Source organism: Vulpes lagopus, chromosome 15 (genome assembly GCF_018345385.1).
Source record: "Vulpes lagopus strain Blue_001 chromosome 15, ASM1834538v1, whole genome shotgun sequence".
Lineage (NCBI taxonomy): Eukaryota > Metazoa > Chordata > Mammalia > Carnivora > Canidae > Vulpes > Vulpes lagopus.
This window is the reverse complement of record NC_054838.1, coordinates 13,582,729-13,610,046: the sequence shown is the minus strand read 5'-3', so window position 1 is coordinate 13,610,046 and position 27,318 is coordinate 13,582,729. Positions and strand designations below refer to the sequence as shown.

Sequence of the window (27,318 nt, the reverse complement as noted above, 5' to 3'; positions counted from 1 at the left end):
GGCAAAGTAATAGCAATGGGCATCCTGAGAGGATGGTAAATCAAAACTTACTGGGGGTTGTAAATGTAAAGACCATGTGTAAGTATTCTGTCTTAAGGCTAAACTCTTATTTCGTTGGCTTTTAGGTGGTGCTGGTTAGAGTACACACTTTCGGATCCAAAGTTAAGTTTTCAAATGTGGAATCCTAGGCCTTCACTGGTAAGTTTGTTTGATGCCTTCTTACCAAATTTTGCTATTGAGGATCAGTATTTGGAATGAACGGCAAGGAATTATCACTGGCACGGCTCTGTGGAGGTTACGAAGCCTAGACTCTAGAGAAGCCTGTAGTATAGGTGGAAAGGACCCACGAGAGAAGTAAAACTTCACTGTTTCTGTGAAAGATGCAGAGAGGGAGGCCAGAAGAGAGATATCCAGGGGCGGAGGGGATGGACACAGCTGGCCTCATGGAGGGCTGGGGCTTTGACTGTGTTTTGAAGGAAAAATCCAGAGAGGAGTGAAATAAGCTTCTTGGACTTGAGAAGTTGGGTGTAAGATAGAAAGTGGGCTCAGCAGCAGACGCACAGGAGCAAGAGCGTCATCCAGAGGAGTCATGGGCAAGAACTTTGGCAGGATATGATTATTTTAGACCAGGGTCAGCAAACTTTTCCTGTAAAGGGTCAGGTGGTAAATATTTTTGGCTTCATAGGCCATGTGGTCTCTGTCACAGCTACTCAGCTCTGCTGTTGTAGCATGAAAGCAGCCACAGATAATCCATGAATGAATGGGTGTGGCTGGATTCCAGAAAAGCTTTATTTACGAGAACAGGTGGTAGATAGGATTTGGTCTGTAGGCTCCAGTTTGCAGACTCCTTCTCTAGCCCCTGAATGTCAGGCTAAGGCACTTGGACTTTGTCCTGGAGGCAATGGCAAGCCATTGAGGTTATTTTGGGCAAAGAAATGAAATGGCAAAAATGATATGCTAGGACCTTTCATCTGATAGCTAGACAGGAGGCATGAGGCCTGTTCCAAGGAGCCCCAATGCACGTGTGACATTGTGTGGTTAACAGTGGTTAATATGGGAGCAAAAAGAAGAGACATTGCAAAGGGGGAACCATAAGATTTATAGTCTTTTTAGACTTTAAAGACAGGAGCCAAAGAAAATGAAAGTTTGATAGTCCTCAGTGGTACCATCAACAAATGTGGAGACTGGAGACGGAGAGGGGCTAATGCTTGATGCATCTGGTTTTACACTAAATTTGGGATGACCGTGGGTCAACCACAAGAAATGTCCAGGAGACAATTGGAAATGCAGGGCTGAAGCCTGGACTGAGAAGGTTTGGTCCCAGAGATGCCGAAGGGAAGCCACAGGATGAAATAAGTTCTCCCCAGGATGAACAGAGAGCTGCGTCTTGGGGAGTGTGCATAGCTGCGTCTTGGGAAGATGAAGGGAAGAGAACCCGAGGTGGAGGAGGGGAGAGTCCCATGAAGGGAAGAGAAGGAGACAGCAGAGACTATGGATAAGGGACTTGAAGGAAGGCCGCTGAATTGGCGACCAGTTGGTCATAGGAACGTGATGCCACAAGAGGAGGATAAGGATGAGGGCTCCAGGCCGCACAGGGATGGACATAAATGAGGGATCAGGAATCAGAAACATTAGTGAAATGGACCACTCAGAGAAAGTTTGGGTGGTAGAAGAAGGGAGATACACGTGCAATTTGGACATTTGCATGTCACAGTTACCTTTTCTTTGGCTTTGAGGCAGGCACGGCATGCTACGACCAGTTCTCATTTCCTTCTCCAGAGCCAAGCTTTGTTTGGGGGTTTGTGTGTACATTGGGCTTGTGATTGTGTTCTTATGTTCCTTTTAAGGTGTGGTGCTCCTGGCTCTGCCACAACTTGTACCACGGAATCCAGCCCATGTCTGGACTCTTGCCATAAGACAAGATGTGATTTGTTGGGGAAATGGTTGCATTTGCCTAAATTGAGGGAGAAAAGAAGGTAGAGACCAAGAAACTGAAATGAGGCTTCTTACTGCTGAGTCTTCCCACATATGGGACTTCGAGATAATTCCTCAGGTCATCCAACCAGATGTCAATTTGTGCTCTGAGTATTTTGAGTATACATTCTTCAGTCTGAATTCTGCGTTGTTTTTGGCTTGATTTGTGTGAATATAGCTGTTTGAGATCTGCTCATAAAAGCAACAGGTATAACTGGTTAGGGCCACCATTTATTGAACCCTCACTATGTACCAGGCACGGTGCTGGGTGCTCTGTAGGTGTCATTTTATGTCATCTCTGCAACAACCTCCAACACGGGGAATTAGTATTCCCACTTCAGCAGTGAGGAAATCCTATCATAAAGAGGTTGAGTAACCTGCCCAAGGTCATAAGTGATTGGAACCTAGATCTGACCCCTGATTGATACTGCTCCCTGTTTTCTCTCACCTAAGTCTGGGATATCTCCTCCAACGCATGTAGAAGGACTAGAGACAGATTGAGCTGTACAGGTTAAATATTCAGAGCCTCTAGCGGGTGTTTCTACTTTTTATGAGTCTGTTGAAAGGGTGGAGGAAGCGTGGGATCTCTCTGGAAGAAACAAGACCAAACCTCAAATACTTTAACTGTTTTCCCCAGGTAAAATTTTCCATTAGTTGGAGAAGGTGACAGTCTTGGGTTTGGAAAGGAAATAGCACTGGAAGTCATGACCGTCAGATCCCAGTCCTAGCACAATGGCAATTATCGTCTACTTTTTGTTGAAATATTTGGTATTTCTCTCTGCTTACCTCCAACTTTAAGCTCCAAGAGCAGGGTACTATTTTGTCTTGTTTACCACCAGTCCCTCGGCTTCTAGCATGATCTTACCATGGAGGATGTACTCAGTAAATATTCGTTGTTTCTAATGAGCTAGAAAGGTGCTTCACCTCTGTGTGCCAGGTGCTGCTCTTGACACTGTGACTGTGGAGCTGACACAGGACAAATTCGCTGTCCTCATGAGGAAATTTCAGTAGGGGAGACAATAAATATGTGAGATGTATAATGTAAGGTCAGGCAGGCATGATAATGCTCTGAAGAAAAATAAAGTGAGGGAGGGGGGTGGAGGGTGATGGGGCCAGTAGTTTAATTAGGGTCATGGGGAAAGCCCCACCAAGGAATGAAGCCAGATGAAAGGGGTTGTTGGGGGCGAAGTCATACTAATTCTCTTTGGGGGCTCCACACACGTCAGCTGCACTGTCGACACTTCTTCATTCTTTTGCTGGGCCACGGTTGCTAATAGCTAACTAAAGGCTCCCAGCAGTGCGGACGTCCTCTCCGGGTCCCGTGTCTGTGGCCCGCGGAGTGCTCCCTTCCCCTCCCTGGTAGGTACGCAGTCTCTTTACCCGGCCTGCCTCTCCTGGTTCTCCTCCAGCCTCAGAGACCTCACCTCCGCAGCCTGCTTTGCCACTTCTCTTTCCTTTGTCCTTACCCCGAGTACGCCTTTCCTTGGTCCCTTCTCATCCCTGCAAGGACTGTGCTTGGGTGAACCCCTGCACTGCCCGCCTCCTCCCGGCAGTCACCCAGAACTGCAGAGCCGGCCTAGGACCTGCTCCCAGGTGCGTCTGTCTCCCCATGTCTCCTGCCTTGCCTGCCCCTGCAGCCTTCTGAACAAGGCGTCCCTGGCTCTGTCCTTTCCCTCACCTGTCATGTTCTGTCGGTCACAGCGTCCTACTGAAGAGGACATCTTCTGATTTGTCCACTCCCTTCTCTTCCTTCCCCACTCCTTCCCTTAGGACTCATCATTTGGATTTCTTTCAACAGCCTCCTAATTGGTCTTCCTGTGTCCATTTTTGTCCTGCCTCATTCCACCCCCACACTCCTTATCAGCATGATGTTTATAACTCCCGCATCTGATCATGGCTTTCTTCTGTTTAAAACTCCCCAAGGGCTTCTCGTTGCTTATGGGATAAATCCTAAGCCCCCTTGGCAGGCCTGTGGTCTTTCATGATCGGGCCTTTGGCCACATTCCTTGTTTCACTCTTTCCCTAACCTGGATTTCTAACTTCAGCCCAGCCTCCTGACGGCCATCACTGCTGGGCAATCCTGGGAATGACCCACCCCCTGGTCCCCAGTTCAGTGGCTCAGGACAGGTTTCCACTCTTCTGGACACCTTCCTTCCCACCCTGCTCCTCTCTGTGACCTGGACGTGACCTTCCTCCCGCCTCCCAGACTACCCTGCATTTCTCTCTCCCAAAGCACTTATCAGCATAACTGTTGATTTACTACTTGTTATGCTCAGTAAACCACACTCCTTAAGGGTGGGGACTGCACATGTGCGCATGTGCGGGCACACACACACATGCACACACACTGTCTCTGGATTCTCGGTGCCAGAACAGCACACCTGGCTCAGGAAGTGTTTGTTGAAGGAATAGGGATGGTCAAGTCTGTTTGTGCAGCCAAATAACAGATTTATAATGTGATCAAATGTATTTGGAATTGAAGGTTCATTGGCCATTGCATTCGGCAGGGCCACCCCTCCCCTCAGGTTTGAGTACAGGATGCATTTGCTGTGGGTTTGGGTTTGTGGCGACCTGTCGTGTCTCCTGGCATACTGAGGCCTCAGGAATGTAACTGCCCTATAGTCTTTGCCCTGGACTTTAAAAAAAAACAAAGCTCCTGTTGTTGATGGAATAGGAATAGCAATTCAAAATGAAAAAGAATCCATTGGGATGCCTGGGTGGCTCAGCAGTTGAGCGTCTGCCTTCAGCTCAAGGCGTGATCCTGGAGTCCCAGGATCAAGTCCCACATCAGGCTTCCTGCATGGAGCCTGCTTCTCCCCTGCCTGTGTCTCTGCCTCCCTCTCTCTCTGTGTATCTCTCATGAATAAATAAATGAAATCTTAAAAAAAAAAAAAAAAAAAGAGTCCATCAAGGAATTCTCGGGAGTCAGGTCTACCCAGCTACATCCTGGGCGAGTCCCACACTTCCTACATTAGCCAAAATAATGATTCTTGCTAAGCGCTGACAGCTTTTCTCCCCCATTCTCCCCTAGCTGAGAATGCTCTTCTGGATAGGGGATGAGGACAGCTAGTGGTCCTTTGTGGAGATGCCCAAGAGCTTCTTTACCTGCCTTGGAACCTCGAGTCCTGGGTGAACACTGTGAGGTGGCAGACAGGAAGGGGCTCTGACCCGAGAGGCCAGGGCGGTGTCTGTAGCCCCCACGGGAGCCGGCACCATGCACCTGGGCAGTCACCAGTATATGTGCTCGTGTTTCCCTGTGGGGCCGTGAGCTCAATGCTTGTTGCACCTTCTCCATTTCCTAGTTCTGCTGCAGAGCTGGGAAACTATCCTGAGAATGCAGTTTTTGCGGGGGGCCTCACAGTAATCTGGGAAGGCTTCCTAGAGGAAGGAGCCATTCTTAACCACAGAGGTGTCCTGTAGGCCAGGGTGCTCCAGCAGGCACCCGGAGCTGCTGTTCTCACCTAGAAAGACTTAGGATGCTGCTCTCCCTTTCAAGGATGTTTCCAGAATCTGTTCCTGCTGCATGGGTGTATTTGCCTTCTGGCTTGCCTCCTCTGTGCCCATTACCCCTGACTTGCCTCCTCCTGGGAGGTCTCCCCCAACCTCCCTGATAAGAGACCTGGGTCCTACCATCACCATCACCATTAAGGCATGAAAATTGGGAATCCCTGGGTGGCTCAGTGGTTTAGCGTCTGCCTTCAGCCCAGGGTGTGATCCTGGAATTCTGGGATCAAGTACCACGTCAGGCTCCCTGCATGGAGTCTGCTTCTCCCTCTGCCTGTGTCTCTGCGTCTCTCATGAATAAATAAATAAAATCTTTTTTTTTTTTTTTAAAGGCATGAAATGTGCCTGGGCCCCCTGTGGGCATGTTTTGGCCTCTACCCTCCCCTGCTTCTGTTTCGGAGCCACTGCTGCGCATAGGAGGCACCTGGGCCTCCGCAGGGTCCCTTCCTCTCAGACCCTGAGGCCCAGCGCCTTGGTCCCTCTCTCCGGCTTGCAGCCCCCCTCGCCCTCGCAGGCAAGCGGACCCCTTTCCTCCCCCAGCGTGGAGCCAGCGCCTTCCTCCGCGCCTCTGGGCCTGTGCGCACTCTGAGCACGGCTATGCGCACCAAGGGCTGTCGTGACCTGTGTGCCTGCTGCCTTGGTCCTTGCGGAGCCCCCGGGGACCGGCCGCGGCGTGGCATCTGTGGCAGGGCAGCACCTTGCAGAGTCAGGCTGAGGGACCCACGGAAGCAGGTGAGGGAGGACAGAAGCCGCTACCTTAGGAGCAGCTGCTCCATGGTGCACGTGTGCATGCGTGTGCTGGGCGGGCGAGCGTATGTGTGTAAAGGGGTGTGTGTGCTCTGCTCCGTGTTTTTATTCGCGTAATTTATCCCCGTGCACATTAGAGACCGTGTCTCCCTCTCTCAGGGGGGGGTCTGATGTGGGGCCTTGCATAAGAGACATTTCATAGCCACTGGCTACATAACTATTTCCCCTGCTCCCAAGCTGCAGGCACCTCCCCTGCCGTCCCCTGATCCCCCCTTGGTACCTCAGTGACCATTTCACAGGGCTCTTGTGACCATCAGCACCACTTCCCAGACCCCATTCAGAAAGCAGTGCCCTGCAAGCCCCATCTACACCCCAGCAGGCTGGGCTACCCAGCTTGGGTTAGGCTGGCAGCAGGGAGGCCAGTCCCCCAGGGGCACCTCACCGGGCCTCTGGGGCCCTCCGGGGCTGGCTGGCTGATCTCTGAGTGACTCACCCTGGTTTTGAGTGGGAAAAATAAAAATTAAAAAAAAAAAATGGCTTCTGACCAAGTGGGGAAAGTGGGCATGGGGGAGGAGCAGCGGGAGGACGTTGGCCACACCTTAGCTAAATTTGCCAGCAGCAAACTGACTTGGGCTGAAAGCACAGACTCCACCTTGGAAGGGGACTGGCGTGCTGGCCGCAGGCCCTGGGGGCAGACCCGATTCTGAATGTCAGCTCCGTGCCTGCTAGTGGTATGACTTGGACCACCCACCCAAGTTCTGCAGGCCTTGGTTCCCTCACCTGTAAAATGGGGTGGTGAGGATGGTCACCCCCTCCATGAGGTTCTTGTGAGGGTGAAATGAAAATGTACTTAGCCCTGGCACGTGGAAGCCACCACGGCTCTGTGCTCTGTTACTGTGGCCTCCCTTCTGAAAATAAAATTGAACAAAAATTACCCATTAAGAAAATGTGGATGTATTTGGTTCTTTAAGAGTCCTGTCTTTAATAACAACCGTGAGAGGACTTCAGACAGGATACAAGGTCTACAGTGCAGTAAAGGCCCCGAGGAGTGAGATAGGATATAAGAAAGGCACTTTGTGGATTGCAGATTACATGCAGATACTGTTAGTAGCACAAATATATCTTATTGTTTGGGCTTTGGGGGAAAAAAAACGACTGAGCACAATTTTATGATACGTCTACATTCCGGGTTGTTTTTGGTTTTCGTTTCGGAGGGAGATGTGTTAGGCCTTTCCTGGAATCTTGCCCAGAGCCTGTGTGACCCACACTGGTGCTGCCGGGTGCCAAATGCCTGAGTAGCATCCGGCACTGAGGAGCATTTCTGTGCTTGCTGTTGTTATTTTAAATGTCTTATGATGAACGGTTAATACGTAGTAGTGGAGTAAGTTCTTGTCGATTCATTGATAGCAAATTGTGGAAATTCACTCTGGATCATGGGAAATCCTCACTCTCGAGGGTTTTATGCCTGGTAGAGGCGAGTCAATTTCAACAATTTCTTCCCGTTTTGTTAGGGACCACTACCCTTGTTTGTCAAGTACGTTAGGAATATATTCTTAGTATCAACTGCTTGACTCTCATCCCATATTATTTCCCTGCCTCCTGCTGTCCTCCTGAAAATAAAATTGAACAAAAATTACCCATTAAGAAAATGTAGATACTTTCAGGCAGAGGTTGAAAACTTGACTCATGGGCCACATCTGGCCTGCAGATGTATTTGGTTCAGTGCTCACAATATTCTAAAACTACAGTTAGTGGCTAGCATCTGAAAGGTGGTAGATGGTGTCTAGAAATCTGGATTTCTGGCTCTGCATGAGAACCTGCAGGTCTGACAGCATTGGGTCCATCTTCCCTCATGGCAGTGCTGAATGAAGAGTGGTGGTCCTGGGGGGACCTGTCCCTCCTGCCCAGCTGTTGCACCTTTACAGGGCCCACAGGTAACTGAGCGGGCAGTCTCTGCTAAACGAAACTGGCACCTCTCAGACACTGCATCGATTTAAAGTTCTCTTCATGAGCAACTTTGCCCATAGATGGGAAGGTCATTTCACCCCATAAGTTGACATTTTTATGAGAATCCAAGTGGCGATAGTGTTTCATTGAGGCTCTTTTGGATTTAGGAGAGTCACCTTCTCTCCTCCCCATGGAATTTCCTCATTAGCAGTTGTTAAGAACTCTTCAGCAAGGCTTACTAAATCAACATAAAATGTTGGATAATGCAGGATATAAATTTTGATTGCCCCTATTTAAGCAAGGTTGAAGACGAGTGAACTTGAATTCAGCAAGTTATGATGTTGTAAATTTGAACAAGGCACTTAGTCCTTTTTATTAGCCATCTTGTTGAAATAGTTGTAATTTGGCAGATTTCTTTTGCAAATAGGAGAGGGCCTGAGAGTCTCAGTCCCGGAGATCATCCTCATCTGTGATCTCTTGGGCAAGCCCAGGACCAGTCGCCACATACGGAGACAGGAGAGGCGGTGTCACATCCCATGGTGGTCACTTTAGGAGATGCCTTGCAAATACTGAAATTTTAAAAATCATTATTTTGTGACTTTTCAGATCTAGTTTTTGCTTTTGGCATCATGAAAGAGTATAACAAATTCAGACAACACTGAAGTGCATTCACTAAAGGAAGAAAGTCCTCATGACTTCCCCACCTCCAACCTTCTCCAAAGATAGGCACTTTTGAGACTTTGTTGGGTACAGTCCTGGACTTTTTAACTTGCTTGTGTACCTCCTCCCTCCTTTGCCCTTATCCCCAATATACTCATTTTTACTTTTGTTTTGTAAAAATGAAATTTCTCTATTCATTCTGTCCTGTGACTTTCCTTTCAGTGGCCAACTGTCAATAATTATGGTCATCTTTTCAAGTTGATATGTACAGGTAAATGTACAAAAATAATATGACTGCTGTTTTCCGTGGTATGGATACATTTCAAGTTTATTTAATCATTCCTGTACTGGTGGACACCCAGGTCTCAATCTTTTGCCATTGCAACCACTGCTGCTGTAGCCATTGTGCACGCTTATGAACTTTTACATGAGAGTTTCTGTGGTATAGATAGCAAGACACGGGACTTCTGGCTTAAATAGTTTGCACTTAAAATTTGAATCCATATTGCCTAATTGCCCTCCCAAAAGGCTGTACCAACTCATGCTCCTCCCAAGAGTATCCAATTATGGCTTTAATAATCTAGCTTTTTTTTGTCTAAACACATATAAGAAAAGTAAACTTTAAAAAGTCATACATACGACATCAAAATGACACATTTGTCTTTGTATATAGACAAAATATATAAATATATTAAAATGTATAAATGTATAATGTATAAATATATTATATGTAATGTATAAATATATTATGTATATTTATACATTATGTAATGTATTTATATATTAATAATATAAATATATGTAATGTATAAATATATTATATTTAATTAAACAATTAAATGACTGTTATATTTTGATTTTGGTGATGATTATCATCGTATGTGATGACAAAACTGTTTCTCAACTGTTGTAGCCAATTTAATTATTAAATACTTATTTAAAAGGGCGCCTGGGTGGCTCAACGAGTTAAGCATCTGTCTTTGGCTCAGGTGTCAGGGTCCTGGAATCGAGCCCCATATCTGGCTCCCTGCTCAGTGGGGAGTCTGAGTCTCCCTCTCCCTCTGCTTCTCCTCACTGCTCATTCTCTCTCTCTCTCTCTTTATCTTGCAAATAAAATATCTTTAAAAAATAATAAAACTTAGTTAAGGATTGTAGTTGTGCCAGGTAGCCTTTGGAAGACTAACAGCCAAATCACAGCTTCCTTTTCCAGGACTCTATCAGGGCTGCTTGTATTTTTCCCTAGAGCCCTCAGTATAGAAGCTGGGTCTGCATTCAAATGAGCTGCAGCAGGTAGTGCCAAGCCTTAGGCCCAGGAGACTTGGGGAGGGGGAGGCAGCAGGTGAGGTAGTGAGGGACCTGATGTCCCCAGCACCCCTCACCCCTTCTTTACATCTGAACACCTTTTTACATGGACAGATTCTTCCCACATGTATTATCTCATAGCATCCCTCCCTACAACCTCTCTGGGAAGCAGGCATTCCCCTCTTCCCCTATTTATATCTCGGGACACTTAGGCCCAAAGAAGATCTGACGTATTGAGTGTTGCACAGCTGGTAAGGAAGGAACAGTGCCTTGGACACAGGTCTTCTGACTCCAAATGCAGTGGAGTCAGACCTCTGTGAGGCTGAGACATAGCTTTTTACCTACAGCACATCATGGAAGTTTCCTTTACTGAGCTGGAGACAGAGAAAGGAAAAGGAAGTGACATTCCCAGACGTCCTGTGGTCACTTATGTCCACATCCTTCTCCTAGGAGTGCTAATGCTGATAGTTGTGTTCTCGAAGGTTTCCCCAGCAATTGGGAAAGATCTGTGAATTCTCGACCAGGGGATTTAACTGTTCACATTGCAGTTGAGAACCACTGACCCAGAATGTGTATTCTTCCCCTTAGACAGGATGGGTCGGGGGAGATGGTCGACTTACCACCTGCTAACTGCAGGTGAAATTTTGAATTCCATCTTCTCTGGAGGCTTCTTCTCTGCCTCTCTGACCTGGTGTCTGACTTTTGCTAACAGGTTACGATGTGTTGGCCAGAGCTCCTTAACTCTAACCTCACTGATGAGCCTGCAGGGAGATTCGATGACCAGACCACTCATCCTTCCAGGATGCCCTCAGCTTCATTAGACCCATGCAGGTGGGCTGGTCTAGTGAAAACAGGGGATCCAGGATCAAAACCTGGTCTCATCACTTTCACTAGTGGTATGAAACTTTGGCTGTTGACCTGACCTCCTTGAGCCTCAGCATCCCCTTCTACAAAATCAGGATAACAATTCTCTCATGGGGGCATTTTGAGGAATACATGAATTAAGATCTAAAAGGTGGCCCCTCAAATGTTCAGCACAGAATGCACACTTATAAATGTGAGTCCTGGGTCATTTTCCTGCTATAGAGAGAAGGGTCTCCTCCGGGGATGCTCCAGACTGTTGGCTGCTGGCTGGGGATCCTGGGGTCAGAGGAAGGCCACCAAGGTGAATCATGCACAATGTGTCCTCTCAGGAGCTCCCTATTCGGTAGGGGAAGCCCAGCAAGCAGAGACGATGTAATGTTGCTAAGAATCAATTAATAGAGCAGAGATTAGTTAACCTGGAGTGAAGTAGAAGAAGTCCTCGAGCCAATAGGGTATTGCAGATTGAACAGGAGCTGGATGGAGAAGATGAGGCTGTAGGTAATGAACAGCAAACTCTATTCATTAGCAATCAAGTCACATTATTTTGTGACTATGTTAATTTCATTGACTCTTACCAACGCACTGATATATTCAGTTTCATCCTCTCTCTTTTCTTTTTTCCTCTCATTCTGCCACACTTTCTCCCCTCCCTGCCTGACGATATTCAGCCCCTCAGAATTTCTCAAAAAGAATTTCTCTATGCTTTGGCAAACCCTCAGAGGATTGATGCTAGCTGCTTCACTCTGCTAAGTTTTTACAAGAGCTCTGGTGTAGCTACCTTTTTCCATCCTTTTTTTTCCCTACAGTATGAGTAAGCTCTTTTGCTTTCTCAGCAATGAAAAGACTACCAGCCATTTGATGCTTACTGCGTCACTTCTGTATACCAGGGGCATGTGTCATCCCAGTTAGTGGCCAGAACCAACTTTGTGAAAACAGGGACTCTTCTTTACTGATGAAGAAACAGAGGCTTAGGGAGGTTAATATGCTGATTATTCCACTAGTCGGGGAGTCACGGTTCACCTCCGGGCCTCTTTCCCCGTGGCCTCCACTGCTTTGTTCAGTGTCTTGCACACAGTAGGTGGGCAGCGAATGTTTGTCCAAAGGAATGAGAGAGCTGCCATACGGCGGTCTGTCACGTCCCACAGCTGATCATGTAACCCTACCGATGTGGGGACAGCGCTCCTCACTTGGCGTCTCACCTGTCCGTGGGGTCCCAGAATCACGCAGCAGGAATCACTAATACAAAGCACGATTTCCCATCCCCCTCGCTATTACCTCTAGGGCACCTGTAAGCAGAGAGATCAAACTGTTAAAACTCTGGCTCTGCGCTGTGAGACATGGGTGACAGAGAGCAGGTGCCGTGCCCCGAGAGCCCGGCCCAGGAGTCGGGGGCTGGGATTCCAGCCTCGGTTCTGCTGGGGACTCCTCAGTGGCCGCGGGCACATCACAGCCCCTCTCCAGAGTACCATTTCCTCGGCACGCTCTGGGGCTTAGGGGGTCCCTAAGGATCCCGCCAGCCCTGTGACCTGGTATGACAGGGGGAGGCTGGGGCGTGTGCTGGAAGGAACGCAGGCATTGCTTTCGGGAAGACCTGAGTGTGGCTCCCGGCTCCTGTACAGCCCAGCTCTGTGACCTTGGGCGGATCACCCAACGTCTCTGATACCCATCTATTTCTGTAAAAGTAGGACCTGCTTCCAGGCTCACTCTCAGGAGTGCAGGAGACCACGTAGACAAGGGCGGTTTCCTTCCTTCTGTCTCCGACTCCTCAGTGCTTTGGTTTGGGACTCGCTGGGTGTTTCTGCAGGGAGACCCGAGACGCGTTACTCAGGTGTGGTGTTCAGTACACTGTGCGACATCCTGAGATACTCAGCTCTTAGATTTCTTTTTTTTTTTTTTAAGATTTTTATTTATTTATTCATGAGAGACACAGAGAGAGGCAGAGACACAGAGGGAGAAGCAGGCTCCATGCAGGGAGTCCAACGTGGGACTCGATCCCAGGACCCTGGGATCACGCCCTGAGCTGAAGGCAGACACTCAACCACTGAGCCACCCAGGTGCCCCAGCTCTTAGATTTCTTGAGGCTCTTTTGTATTGTTAAGAAACTCCTCGAAGGTGGATACCATTCTACCCCTAGCGCTGCAGGGGCAATACCTATTTCCCCCTTTACCCCTCGCAGACAGCGGCTGCCATGTGTGTCAGTTGGCATGCATGTCATTTCTTTTGGGCCTCTTTACAGAGAGGGCATCTCTGTTCATTTAGCAAATGTTTGCCGTGCCCCGGCCTTATGGTAGGAGGTGGGATGCAGGGAGGAATAGTTTTCTGGTCACTGCCCTCAAGATGCTCATGAGGAGGAAAGGTGCAAATAGAGGTGACACAAGGCTATTGGGGCATGTGACAGGGCACCGCAGGGGAAGGGAGGGCTGAGGGGCTCTCCCCTGGGCACTCAGGAGGGGCCTTTAAACAAGAGGTGCCTCTTGAGCAAGTCTCAAGAGACGAGTAGGAGCCTACACTGCAGAAGTGAGGACAGAGCATTCTAAGCAGGAGGAGCCACAGAGCAGCGGCCAGAGCCTGGAGGAGGTGACGCCTGGGTGCCGGTCCGGAGGTGGAGGACCCAGTGGTCATCGGTACAATGATGACCTTGGACCTTTCTCCTGAGCCCCAACCCACATACCCACTGCCCACTCAGCATCCCCACTTTGACGTTTAATGGGCATCCTAGACCTAAGATAACTAAATACAGGTCTTGATATTTTTCTCTTGAAAAAAAGGAAAACATATAACCCTGCTCCTCCCCCCTCTTCCCCATCTTATGAGGCAGAACCATTTCCCTGGTTACGCAGGCCCAACATGTAGGCATCATCATCTTGCTCCTTCCCTGGCGCCTCACGTCGTCTGCTTGCAGTTCTTGACAGCTGTTCCCTCAGAGTGTATCTTGAAAGCCACCACATCTCCCTACCCTCGTCCAGATGTCCCCGCATCTCGCAGCCGGTCTCCGTTTCTGCTCCGTCCCTACTGCTATCAGTCTTCCACAGAAACAGGCAGAGTGACCTTTTAAAAGTAAATCAGATCGTGTCATTTCCCTGCCAAAAGTCTCCGATCGCTTCCCAGCATCCTTGGAATAGAATCTGAACTGCTTTCCATGGCCTGCCAGCCCCTCCTGCTTCTCTGGTCTCCTCTCCTAGCACTCTTTGCTTTGCTCCCTCCATCCCAGCCACTGTATCTTTCTTGCTGTTCCTCTTTCTTGCCTCAGGGCCTTTGCACTTACTGTTCTCTACCTGAATCAGTCTTCCCCTACATCCCTGCCTGGCTGACCTTCATTCCATTCTGGTGTCTGTTCAAATAAGATGGGGCGAAAAGAGGAATAGACATCTAGTCACTGTGTTCAAGGACTAGAAATGCACTGTCCTCCTCTACCCCTTACCCTATCACTCGGTCCTCTTACCTTGCTTTGTCTCCACTAGCACTCCTCACTAGCTGACTTCATACGATCTATTTATTTGTCTTCTTTACTGCTTACCCTACTAGAATGTAAATCCATGAGGACGGCTGCTTGCCTCACCTGTCTCATTCACCATTCTATCTCCAGGACCTAAAACAGAGCCTGGCACCCAGGAGGTGAATATCACACATTCGATTGGCGAGGAAAAGAATGAATGAATTAATGCAAGTTAAGACTTTGGCGTTTATTCTGTAGGCAGTGCAAATCTAGTAGACATCTTTCAGGAGGTGAGTGACGTGGTCAGCACTTTTATTTTAGAAAGCCAGCTGGTGGCAATGTGGGGGCTGGACTGTAGGAGGAGGCAGCAGAACTAGTTAGAAGCAGTTAAAATGGTCCAGGAAATTGATGCTGAGTCCTGTGTAGGGCCGCGGGCATGGCGGGGAGGGGACCGATGACAGGGTGTGTGTCTTTGGTTCCTATCGGGATAACTCGGTGGAGCACTTCCTCTATTAGAAATGCAGGGGCTAAGCGGCTCTCGGGGGGCTGTGGGGGGGGCGGCAGGCTGGCAATCCTGCGTGATGTTTTTTTTCCCCAGGCAAATGTCAGCTCTGGGATGCACATTCTCTGCAGTGCTGATGGCTCTCAGAGGAGTGACTCTGCAGAGTAGGAGTGCGGTCAGGGTGGTGGCATCGGTGAGGCTCATGCTTCCTCCTGCACACGGGCCCTTTTCTGCTCTTGCACACTACAGGCTACACTAGGTCTTTGGTTCTTTCTTGCAGCGGGTACATTTCCTCCTGTTTAACTCCCAAGGAGACTTGCTCTAACAAATTCTCTCCTTTTTTTAGAATGCCCCTCCTTTGCCTGTGTTCCGGATGGGGTTTACCAGTACCTTGGGGGTTCGGCATCTCCCTTACCACAAACACACACAGGGACTCTTCTCCCTGGGGCAGCGGAGAGTCGGCTTGTCGGTGGGCATACATCCGTAGCCCAGGAATAGCCATGCTGTTTGGTACCGCCTCTTGAAAACTTTCTTTTGGAGCTTGAATTATTCCTTCTTCCAGAAGTCCCCAGTCCTCTCCAACTTTCAAAGGGGAGCCTTTCATCTCTGAGCGAATACATGCCTGTCCGTCTTGCCGAGGTGTCCCCTCTCTGTTCCTAACTGAGATGATGCCATCCCAGGCTCTTAAGCCGTGGTCCAAAGTTCCTAATCCTGTTTGTCGAGCCCCGTGAAGTGAAATGCTGTACCATCTGTACAGCCAGATGCCCACCTCCCACCCTCTGTCTCTCTTCCAAAGGTCCAGATGCCATTCCATTCCATTACATTAATAGCTACACTATAGAGTTCCTGGGTGCCAGGTACTGTGCTAAACACTTCACATGCTTTCTGTCTCACCCTTCCCACCCTGCCAGGGTGAGTATTATTAACCTTTTTACAGATGAGGAAGCTGAGACTTGGCAGTGCAGTGGAGCTTAGGCGTTAAGAGCATGGGCTTAGAGTCTAACAGACTCAGATTTGAATCCCCACTAACTGTGGACCTTTGGCATGCTATGTAACCTTTTTAACCTTCGTTTCCCCACATCTAGAAAACACAGATAATCTAGAGAGGGGTCAGGGGCTCCTGGGTAGCTCAGTGGTTGAGCGTCTGCCTTTGGCTCAGGTCATGATCCTGGGGTCCCGGGATTGAGTCCCTCATTAGGCTCCTTGCAAGGAGCCTGCCTCTCCCTCTGCCTGTGCCTCTGCTTCTCTCTGTGTGTGACTCTCATGAATAAATAAATAAAATCTTCAAAAAAAAAATCTAGAGAGGGTCATGTGTCACTGTGAAAAGTATTTTGACGTGTTATTTCACAAGCATGTAAGCATTTGCCTGCTATACGCTAGGCTTTGTGCCGTCAGAAGGTAATAGCTTATCGTAGATATCTGTGTCTCATTGTCATGGTCGTCACCATTGTCGTCATCATCCCACCATGACCACCATCGTCATCATCCCTGTCTCAAGGCTACGTGACTAGTACGCGGATGGGGTCAGGAATGAATGTAGCTGGCTGGCTGGCCCTTATCCTGTCTCCTGTCCCATGCTGTTGCTTCCAAGTTCATATTCCCTAAGACTTTGTGTCCATTGCTCTCTTGGTCTTTTCTGGTTGTGTCTGGGCCCTGGGCTCAAGCTAAAGCTCTGCCATTCCTCAGTCCCTTCCAGAAAATGACTTCATTTCAGTCACTCACTTGAGCGGTCCCAGTAGCTGGGCCGTTCAGGCAAGAGTTTAGACAATTTTCCCTGATTGTCCATGTCATCTTGTCTGCTCTGCAAGCCAGGGGGGGCTTCCCATGTCATTGCTTATGTCACAGGATTGTCCCAAGAAAACAGGAGTGGCAGCAGAAGGGGCTTGTGGGTGTCCCTGCCTGAAGGGGTCACAGATCACTTTGTGACTCTGGTGACTCACGGAGCCTCTCTCCAAAAAATGTATATGACAGTTTCTCACAAGACCAACCTTATTCATGAGACATTTGCCCTGAAGCCCACTCAGGAATTCTAGCTGAGAAATTCAGATCCAGGGATCCCTGGGTGGCTCAGCAATTTAGTGCCTGCCTTCGGCCCAGGGCCTGATCCTGGAGACCCGGGATCGAGTCCCGTGTCAGGTTCCCTGCATGGAGCCTGCTTCTCCCTCTGCCTGTGTCTCTGCCTCTCTCTCTCTCTCTCTGTCTCTCATGAATAAATAAAATCTTTAAAAAAAAAAAAAAAAGAAATTCAGATCCAAAAGGTTATTAGCTCTTCTGTTGTCCTATCACCCCTTGTTCACAATCAGGAAGGGCTCTCTGTTTCTGTAGGATGCCTGTATTCACAGGTTGTTAGGCCATCCTGGTAGCATTTGGGAAAGCCTGTTTTATTGATACTACTTGCCCTTTTCATTTCTTTCCCATTTTTGAGAAGTGTATCTACACACTAGAATTAGCTGGCCATTTTGACGAGACTGACCTGCTGGTTTGTACATCAATTCAAGCCGTAGCCTGCATCGAGTAGACAGCCTGGGGAGGAGTTTTTGGCCCCAAATATCAGACTAACAAGAACTTTATTGTGATATACAGATTATAAAGGTGCATCTGCCTACCTTCAGCATGGTTCAGTGTTCGAAATTCAGGGAAATATAAATCTCTACTTTTCAATACGATTTTTGAAATTTCAGTCTTTAAAAGTATGCTTCCTTTCCTTTTTATGTTTTTATTCCAATTTTCAAGGCACGAGTATGGGGGGAAGGCACGTGCCAAGCACTCTACAATACAATCTTCTAATTTGCTCTTAGGCCTCTGCTTGGAAACTTTGCAGCAAATTATGGAATAAGTGATAGGAGTCATGGGTGCCACTGCCAACAGCTCCCCCTCCCCAACCTGGCCTTCAGAGCTCCACAGAAAGACAGGAATGAACCTTCCATAATGGGGGCCCCAGGACCCTTCCTCCCACTCTGGCTGTGGGGTTGTGGTGCCGATGCCCTCTGCAGATAGAAGGGGGGCTGATATTTGGGGACATAGGAACCAAATCTGTCATGTATTAGATCATTTGATGTAAAGCTCTTTCTGATACGTAGTTTTTCCGCTAAAGTTTTTCTCCTTTGCTTTTTCTAAATTATAAAAGCAACAGATGCTCACTTCAAAGCCAGGATTAGAACTTTTCACGCCTGGCTTGGAATTCCAGCTCCATGAACTCATTAGATGTGCAGCCCTGGGAAAAACATGCACCCTCTCTGAGCCTCGATTTTCTCATTGTTACAGAAGAGGTAATGATTTCACCTCATCAGATTGCTGTGAGCATCGAGGGTACATAGACTGCTCTTCCAGAGGCTAGGTGTGGATTCGTTTACTCAGTGAATATTGAGCACCTATGAGCCAGTGACCATTCTAGTTGCTCTGGAAATACTCGAGAATAAGACTCTCCTGATGCTCACGTTCTAATCTGAGGAGACACAAAGAAACGAGACCATTTCAGACATTAAGAAATGAGAACCCACAGGTGGTGGGTGAGTCACAGTAAGGGCCATTTTATTTTATTAATATTTTTTTTGAAGATTGATTGATTGATTTTAGAGGAGGAGAAAGGCAGAGGGAGAGAGAGAATCTCCAACAGACTCTCTGCTGAGCGTGGAGCCTGGTGTGGGGAGCTCGATCTCACGGCTCTGAGATCTGAGATCACAGCCTGAGCCAAAATCAAGAGTCAGACACTTAACCGACTGAGCCCCCCATGCTCACCTAGAGGAGCCCTCTCTGATGAGACTTCATGCTCTGTGACCCCACCCTGAAGTCCCAGGCTTTCCAGCATTGAACATCCTGTCCCTTTAAGGATAGGCCTCAGTTTTGAGTTTGGAAAATCTGACCACAGAGCACATACCCGTTCTCTTTGGGGTGGCATTTGTTCTCTAAGTGGCTCGGCATTCAGAGCGCGAGCTTCTGGGGCTGGAACTGTAGCACAGGGCCCTGTGCTCACCCAGTGGAGCTGACACTGAAGAAGGAGGGTGATTAGTTTCTAGCCGGAGCCCATGTTGCTCCAGTGCCGCTTTGAGCATTCTGGTTTCTAAGGAACTGGAAGGGATTTCTCTCTCAGTGAGACTGTGGCACACGGCAATCGCCTGATCCTCTGCACGCAGTGTTTAAAGGGCTGGCTGGGGCCACACGGCCGCCGGGCAGTCTCCGCTTGTGCGGTGGCATTTGAACCACCGTGCAGTCAGCCTGACACCCGATACCGACCGCATCGTCCCTGTCCCTCGTCCCTCCCGGGGTGGAATAGTGATTCTTAAAGGACCATCTCAGTCTGCTCCATTGAACAAGAGGGGCCCGAACTGATTAGCGAGGAAAGCTGCTGAGCAGAAGGGCAGGCTGCCTGTGACTCACCTGTCATGTTCAGAGCTGACCTACTTTTATTTGACCTTGATTTGCTCGGTGCAGCTAAAGACACTGTCGTGAAGGCACTTCTGCCGCCTGATTTAAGTCCAACACGTGACAGCCCAGATCTTCGATGCACACATGACCTGGGCAGAGGGACGGACAGACAGGTGGTTCGTTTTTCATCTACCTCTGAATTGTAATTCGATCACAAGGAAAGGGCTTAATTTCAAGAAAATGGAACAATTATTTCAGACTAGATATGGTGCCAAAGCAGCAGGCCTTCCTCCTTGCTGCCGGGCGGCTTAATCAGGAGATGGCCTAGATGGCCGCCTTTCAAGTGGGTCCTTGCAGTAGCTTGGCAACTGGCAGAGGGTCATAATTGGAAGAATTTGGCTCTGAGTGTCTGTGGGTGTTTACAGTGCACTATAGGGCAGGGCTTCTTTTATTTATAGAATATTGTGAGCAACAAGCAGCAGAAGGCTGAAAAGCCACTAAATCTCGATTTATTTTTAACAAATTCCATTTTTCCCCTCATCCCAGAAGGAGAACTGAGTTATTAAAAAACAGTAAAAAATACATCATCGCAGAGCATGCCATATCTAATTATGGGGTTGCCAGCGTCGGCCTGCAGCCACATTTTAAGGGCTTTGTAAATCAGCCATCCATTCAATCTGTGAACTTATATGACTCCTATTCTTCATTTAGATGTAGAGCGAAATTATTGGCAAGTGAGTGCTGATCAGAAAAAGTTCTACACTGTCTAAATTAGGAGATGGTATGTACAAATATAGAAGAGTGTGCTTATGTTCTCAAAGGGAGATAAAATCACTCCTCATTGTCCATTCTCCTTAGCTATACAAGCACACATCCCCTAGCACTCGGTATCCGCGTGAGGGAGTTCACTCCTCGCAATGGTGGATCTGGGCCACTCCTGCGGTATCTCGCTCAGTGATTATTACCCACATCATCACAAAAGGCACAAATCCAGTGCTTTTTTGGCCTGCGTTCTCGGAGCGTCTCTGAGCTGGACAAGACTTCAGGGATCCTCTAGCTCAAGTACATCCCTGTCCAGGTGGGGAGGCTGAGGCCCAGGGAGGGGAGTAGCTTTCCCAGGGCCCTGCAGTGAGTCATGGCATAGTGGGGCTGGGGCTGGGGCTGGGGGCTCCCTGCTTTTCCCTAACAGTGTCCTCTCTATGCCAGGCTCAGAGCCAGGGAACCAGACAGATCTGATTTCTATCCTGCAGGGCTCACAGTCTTAGACAGACATGAAGACAGTCCAGGGGCCACCATATGCGAAGTAGACAGGGTTGTGTGAGTACAACAGCCAGCTAGACGAGTGGAGAGCATGGCGAGGCGGGATTTGGGAATCTGTGTATTGGGACACTAAGGCAGAGGTAAAATCAGCTGCTCTCTGACCCACTTGGAAGAGTGTTAGGGATGCCATAGGGACCTTATGGCTCCCTAACTCGTCCCTTTCTAAGGGAAGTAGGTGCAGCCGTTTGCTGAGTATCAAGGGAAGAAAATTAGGGTGGCGTGGTGGTGCCGGGAAAGGTAGGTATGACACTTTGGGAGGAGCCCTGAAAGCGGACCATTGAGGAGATTTCATGCGAATACCGCAGGGAGTGCAAGGCTGGGGCACAGGCCAGGGACAGGTGGGTCTGGAGTGCTGCAGAAGGCTCTGCCCCGTGCTGGGATGGCAGGCGGGCCGCATGAGCACGGTTCTTCCCAGTCCTAGGGCTCCCAGGTACTGCTCCTGGTGGCTTCTTTCCGACCCTCCCAATCCTTCTTTGTGCAGCACTCTGGGCGCCTAATATCCATGGACTCGAGCTGGCAGGTGAGCCGAAACCTGTCCCTGTCTTGCCCTGGGCTACTGGCCCTGCTCAGAGTCTGGCTAGAGTGCACCCTGGGGGTTAGTTCTCTTTTTGTGGCTGGGAGGAGGCAGAGGGCATGAGAGAAACCTTTATGAGGAAGGATGGACTGTGGAAGCTTCTGGAAAAGTCACCTCTTGGCAGTGCTGGAGGCCAGTGGTTTTAGAGGATGTGAGTAGGCCGGGGGTGGGGGGGTGACCGGGGCCTAAATTAAGGCTGTAGTAGTCAGCCTGGAGAGAAGCAAGCAGGGAGGAGAGATGACAGGGAGGAAGCAGCAGTGGGGGTTAGCTGCAGACAGCCGGCCAACCAGGGGGTGGGGGACAGCGCCCTGCTGGGACAGGAGCCCACCAGGCAGAGGAAGCTCGTGGCAGGGAGAGAGGAACGAGGGCCGTTCTGGGCAGACCAGGGGCTTGGGGGCCTGAGTTACTCGGGCTGGGGCCTGTGGAGGATCAAGTATCTTCTCTCTGAGAGGAGACTATCTTCCTGCCCAGTAAGTCCCTAACTGCTCCAGACATAGATTCTCAGAAATATCTGCAGACATTTTCAGGAGGTGCAAAGAATTGAAGTCAGTACATAGGATGTCTCCAGTGTCATCTCCGTAAATTGTTTTTCCTTAATCTTTTGATGCCTCCAGCTGCTGACCTGCTTTTGAGTCCTCAGAGCTGGGAACATATGAATTAGCAGTAACAACCGTACGGGAAATACCTGGGAAATAGCTGGTGAGCTTTAGTCTTAGCATCTTCAATTTTTTTCTTGGATTTCCGTCAGAGTTTTTATACAGTCTGATAATCTTTCCATGACAAAATGGTTTCTACTTTTAAATATATATTTTGTTTAAGTTTTAGAGTTGACAAAGCTGATAATATTTCATGATGGAGGATACTTCCCGAATCAGTTTTCAACGAGCAGATCAACCCCTTCCTCTCTCGTTCCCGGCTCCTGGCCATTCCCCTGTGTCCCAGCATCTCTTTCTGTGTGGGGGTCAGCCCGGAGCACCAAGTACACCCAGGTCAGGGGGTTGTGTCGGTACAAGTTTCGGTGGGGAAGAACACTGAAACCTTGCCAGAGAGATGGCTGGGAAGCTGCCTGTGACCTGGACCGACAACCCCCCTCATCTTCCTGCCCCCCAGGCCCTGCTGATGACTTGTATCCTGTGCCCCAAATAACAGTGGCTTTGGTCATTGATGCGGTCTTTCAATTCTCTGAGAAAACATTGATAGCTTGTTGGCACAGCTCTGTCATCTTACTCTTTCTCGAAATTACTTTGCTAGGCACTCAGCAGGTACTTGGGAAACGCTTTGAATTCCATGGAGCCATTGCTGGTCATAGCCACCACCACCACCACCCCTGCTGGTGTGCTGAGAATGAAGTGAAAGTCCTGAAGGTTGTGTACACTGAGATAGTCCAAAGTCTTCTCCTCCTTCCTTCAGGCTGATTGATTGGCCACACCCTGGCTATCAGCACTTGCTTGTTATCAGAGAGTGATAGAATGGTCCAGTGGGAAGGGCCATCAGAGACCATTTCCCCTGGCCATTCTCCTGTGCATGGGGTTTTCACCCCATGTGTACTGTCCATGACAGGCAGGCAGGTCCCTAGCCCCCCAGGAACCCACGCACCAGGCGTCCTGCTCCCTGTTTGTGGATATGTCTGCCTGTCCAAAAATCCTTCTTTATTCCAATCCAGATCTGCCACTTGGCACCGTTTCCTCATTGACCTAGGTCAGCCCTTTGTAGCAACACAGAACAAAGGTCCGCAGGCACAGCTGGGTTCTACTTTTGAGGTTCGGACGTAGTGCTCATGGACCCCTTCCCCTCCCCTTACCAACCCCTTTATCTCCCTTGCTAGGGTTTGTGTCCTCTAGGGCCGTCAACCACTCTTGCTCAGATGTGACCGTCAATGTTAATTTCAGTGGTAGGGCAACGCGAGGGCACACTGTGTGCCAGGCACTGTTCTAAGCTCTTAGATCGATGTCTTTATTACTGCCTACAGCCACTCTGTGAGGTGGGGACTGTCAGTATCCTCCTTTCGCTAATGGGGAAACCGAGGAACAGAGATTAGATCTTGTCCAGAGTCAGGCAAGTAAGCGGCAGAGCAGAGATGTGGATGCATTAGAGACTGGGGCTGGCCCTCCTTTGACTTATTTTGCAAAAAATCATTTGACCACAGCCCATGGTGAACCCTTTTCTGCGAAACCTCCTCAGAGATTGCTTGCACACAGTGGACTGCGGGGCAGAGGCCTGTGCACTGTCATCAACAAATGGGTTCATCAAGCTCTGCTGGGCCCTGTGGGGTGCATTTAGATCAGGGTGACAAATATGGGCTGTGTGTATTTTCTTTTCCTGAATATGAAGTCTGATGCAATGGGTTCCTTGTTTAAAGGGCTTAGTCATGGTTTTGTGGCCAGAAAGCTAAAAGAGAAAGGTGCCTGAGGACTGCCAGATGGGACCACCTCTTCCAGTACCTGATCCAGTTGTCAGTCGTAACTGATGGGGTGGAGGGGCACGATGCCCATCTGCCCTCCACAGCTGGATGGTAAGGTGCCAAATACGCATTGGTCTGCAGTGCATAAATCAGGAAGGGTTTTGCAAGGTGCAGGAGAGGGAGGGGGTCGCGGCCGGTCTGGCCTGGGTGGGAGCACCGGGCCCTGCCCCTTGCCAGCAGTGTAACTAGGTGCCGGTCACTTGTGGTCTTGGTTTCTTCTTCTGTAAGGTGGAAATAACACTGTCTTCTTAGAGGGATGATTTGGAGCTTAATTAAGCAGAGTCAGACATGTCGTGAAGCTGCAGTGACTGTTCTGGAGCGTTCCCCACACCTGACACCTCAAGGTTTGGTGACCAAGCCCTCGTTTACTGCCTGGCCTTTCCTGCCTTTGCCGTGTGAGCTCCAGCCCCTTGGCTGCCTGCCACCGTGCGGAGTGTGGGGCGGACTGCAGAGGCCTGGGCCTTCCGGGGCGGGAGAAGTCCCTGCGGTCACGTTGGGTGTCCTGGCCTGACCCCTGGCAGGTCAGGCTGGGCTCTCCCGGGAGCATATGACTTCATCAAGAGTTGGCTTCCTGTGCTCAGGAACCCCAGGGCACCGGCCACACACCGGCTCAACCACAAGGGCCGAGAAGCTGGGGTTGAACCATCTTTCTTTTTGCTCATTGCTTCTCAGACAGCCTACACCCTAGGTACTATTTCCTAAAGATTTAAGTAGCAAAGTGAGGGGACCCCAAGGTATGGGCCCCAAGACCTGGAGGGAAAGCAGCTTGAACCAATAGAAAAAAGACTGGAGAGAATCAAATTCTGTTGTTACCAAAAATGGGGACCTGAGCAAGGACCTAACCTCCTAAAATGTGGTGTCCGCGTCTGAAAATTGGGGCTGGAACTAACCCCTGAGGCTAGGAGGATTAGATGAGATGCGTGTGAGCCTGACAAAAGGCACCTGCCACCGTGTCTAGCAATGAATATATATGAATATTTGAATCCTCTCCTTTCTCCTTTCCTGTCTACCCCTTCTCCTTATCTAGTCCTGACTGCTGTCGCTTCTCTATATGGCTTTGGGTAGATATCTTAACCTCTTTACCCCTTCTCTTTGTAAAAAAAAAGAGTCGAACCAGCTGCCGGTACTGAATGGGTACGTAGCGCCCCCTATAGGACACCTTGGTAACGTGCAGGGCGATTTGGCTGTCCAGGTGCAGAGGCCGGGGCTGTGGAGGGGGAAGCAGATTTGCTAGGTGTAACCTATGGAGAACAAAGGAGTGTCTGACATCCTGCACAACCTCCTGACGTCCCGTGGGCATTCACGTAGCTGGAACTCTGTTTACAATGATCTGAGCCTGGAATCGGACTCCCACTTTAAACATAAACACGCATAATTTTTGCATGTTTTTAATATATACTAAATTTTCCAGGAACACAGCTACCAAATATATGAGGTTTACGTGTTCGTTATAAATAGGCCCCGGCACCTCATTATATCTTTCACCATGTCTTCTGAGTAGCTGAACCCGATATTTGCATATTGACTCCATACGTAGTATCTTATTTTAACTAACCTTTCTTTCTCCTTTGTATTATAGTTAGGCTATCATGTTGCTTGCTTTTGAAATTGTAAACGTTGGTAGGCTATATTATTTACAAATTTCAAGAGGGTGAAAAGAATGTTAAAAATATTTGTATTGAATCTTTGAAAGCATGAGAGAGGGAGCGTGCATGCATGTGTGTGTGTACTAGCTTATAAATTAGCTGGAGAAACCTTAGGATACATCTGAAATGACAAGAAATGGCTTCTTTGAACAAGTTGAAGGGAGACGTAGGCAAATGCAAGAGGATTGGTTAAATATATGTACATATATATACATATTTTTTAATTTTAGAAAGGACAGGTAACAACTAAAGGGAACCAGAGGTATGCAACAAAGGAATGAGGTCAGAATATACTACAAGATTCCACTGAGCCTAGGATTTGCTTAATCACAGTAAATATAAAAGCCGAATATTCATCTAACCCAAGTAATTATGTAACTTTATTGGCTGAATGGTAGGGTAGGTTCTTAACGTGTGTCTGTAATGACAGAGGTAATGGAAGAGAGGTACATTTTCCTCTTCCATGGTGAGAAGTGAATAGATCCTAGTTGAAACTGGAATATCGTTGAGTGGTACCATAAGCTGTTGTTCAGAGAGGTGGGGGTGCTTTCCGTAACTGGTTGCCTCTGGAAACAGGCAAGAGAATGGGCAGGAGAACCTGTGGACAGATATTTTTCCAATAGCTTTGTAGAACTTCATGAGTCTTTAAATAGGTCCTGGGGGGGGGGGGGGAAGAGCTTCATAAAAAAATAAAAATTAAATTTAAAAAATGGTTTCCTTTCCCTTAAAATGTCCTTTTACATAAGAATATGTAATAGAAGTCAGAATTTTTAATTGCATCCTTTGTTAGAGAAATAAGGTGTTTTGATGTTGCCCCCATCCATCTTAGAAAATATGTATATCTTAAGGAGTCTGAAACATGGTTTTCGTCATCTTTCTTCATCTCTGCCATTTGTTTTTTTTTTCCACCTCTCCCACCTGCACAAACATTTTTTTAAACATCCATGTGTAGATTTTTAGAGAAAGGAGAACCAGCCAGCAGCCTCCCTCCTCTTTACTGTGTTGTTTTACGGCCTCTGCATGAATTAATTGTGTGAATTTTGTGAATTACCTCTTCCTATTCTTTAGTTTTCCACTGAGGTATTTGTCTTTTTATCTATTCATAGGAGGTTTTTCTCTTGTTTCGTTTAACTAAGAAAGGATAATAGGCCTTCACCTGTCACAGCTTTTGGGTCAGACTGACCTGGGTTTGAATCCTGGCTTTCTCATTCATGAGCTAAGAATTTCAGGCAATTTACTTAACATCTCTGAAAATTAGTTACTTCTTTGGAAATAACATGAAACAACACTGACTGGCACAAAATCAAGGCCCAGCGTGTGGTTTCAGCTGCTATAGCTTTTGCATTGTTGCTTTTGTTGTGATCCTTGCACTGAATATTTTCTCCAAAACAGTACCTCAAGAACTCATGCGCTTTCAGATCCTTGGACATGGAACGCTCCCTTGCTGTAACCAAAGCTCAGAGAAATGAAACTGAAATCACTGAAATAATTGTTTTATTCCTTGCGTAGGAATGAAAGAAAACAAGTTGATTCCGTTTTAGCTAAAAGAGGAACTTGCGGGGTCACTCCTGGGGTCAGGATACACTCCGAGCCACGTCTGAGATCTGGAGCACTAGAGGAAGGCCTTGAGATTCATCGCAAGGTTAAATCGTCCTCCTCAACCAGTCCTCACCAGGACGGCATGCGGACGAGTGCATTTCAGAAAGGTTTCCAGTTGTTGCGAGTTGAAACGGAAGGGACCATCTGTTAAACACACCAGCCAGTCCCCCAGCGCTCGGGTCAATTCACGGCCTTGCTGTGTGTTTTGACGCCCTTGTGTTGTGGGAGGGAGTGGCGCGGGCACACACTGGCCCCGCCCGATTTCTCCTACTTGGGACAGAGCTTTCACTTTTCTCTTCCGAGTCCCCAAAGACACAAAGCACATGTGGGAGCCCAGCTCTTGAGTTGGACACGTTGGGGGTGGGTCCCTGTTCCGCCTCCTGGCTGTGCGATCTCAGACAAGTTGCTGTACTTCTC

At 48.5% G+C, this 27,318-nt stretch overlaps 1 protein-coding gene across 8 annotated transcripts in view; it reads left to right on the top strand.

Moving 5' to 3' along the window:
- ARNTL (aryl hydrocarbon receptor nuclear translocator like) overlaps positions 1–27,318 on the top strand; it is a 101,435-nt gene that overhangs the window by 31,574 nt on the left and 42,543 nt on the right. For 7 of the 8 annotated variants that reach the window (XM_041729952.1, XM_041729953.1, XM_041729946.1 and 4 more), the window contains one exon: positions 126–198. The exons of the other annotated variant lie outside the window; for it this stretch is intronic. The gene's annotated coding sequence lies outside the window, so the exon portion shown is untranslated. The remainder of the gene's footprint in view (positions 1–125; positions 199–27,318) is intronic. 8 annotated transcript variants of the gene reach the window in all.